This window comes from Branchiostoma belcheri, unplaced genomic scaffold (genome assembly GCF_001625305.1).
Source record: "Branchiostoma belcheri isolate BF01 breed outbred unplaced genomic scaffold, Haploidv18h27 scaffold6, whole genome shotgun sequence".
NCBI classification, from domain to species: Eukaryota; Metazoa; Chordata; class Leptocardii; order Amphioxiformes; family Branchiostomatidae; genus Branchiostoma; species Branchiostoma belcheri.
Window position 1 is genome coordinate 1,811,953 of NW_017804242.1, and position 719 is coordinate 1,812,671.

Here is a 719-nt window from a genome sequence, read left to right on the forward strand (position 1 = left end):
CTTTATTGATTAATTATCGAAATAGAGCTTAAGACGTTCATTGTCAGGACTGTTATTAAGTATCCTGGACTACCAGCACTTTAATACAAACGGTATAACCTTGAGCACTGCGATGAGCACTGTTTTTCAAACAAATGTTATCACATGGTGTTCAAATTCTGATTCAGTGGGACCAAACGACCGAAGCTAGACTCGTGGACGATTTGCAGTGAGGAACGTACTATTTATTCATGGAAAATAGAGGTCGGAAGATAAAGATTGTAATTTATGAGATCCTCCGGCGGGCCCGACTATTCAAACACTACATTCATATATATATAAAGCGATTACACTACATTCATATTCGTATAAGCGATTATGCTGAAATTTGGTACAACGATGTAACAATTCAAACACTGCATACTAAATTTTGACCACTCTGCTGCTTTATTAAGAAGAACGTTTTTGGTTATTTTTGACAAAAACCTGTACATTTTTGGCTATTCAGTTGGGCTATTAGGAACGCCACCATATAGCAAGACGCGACACACAGAGATAGCGTGTGTCTGAATTCCACCGACCACGTACAGCATTAAATCACACAGACGTGTCAGACATGGCAAACGGCTGGGCAGGCGCCATCAACGATCTCTGTTATCAATGGGAAGAAACGAGACAGATATCAGTTTAACCTTCTCCCTGCTACCTAACCCTGTAACGAATAAAATTTGGGTGCCGAA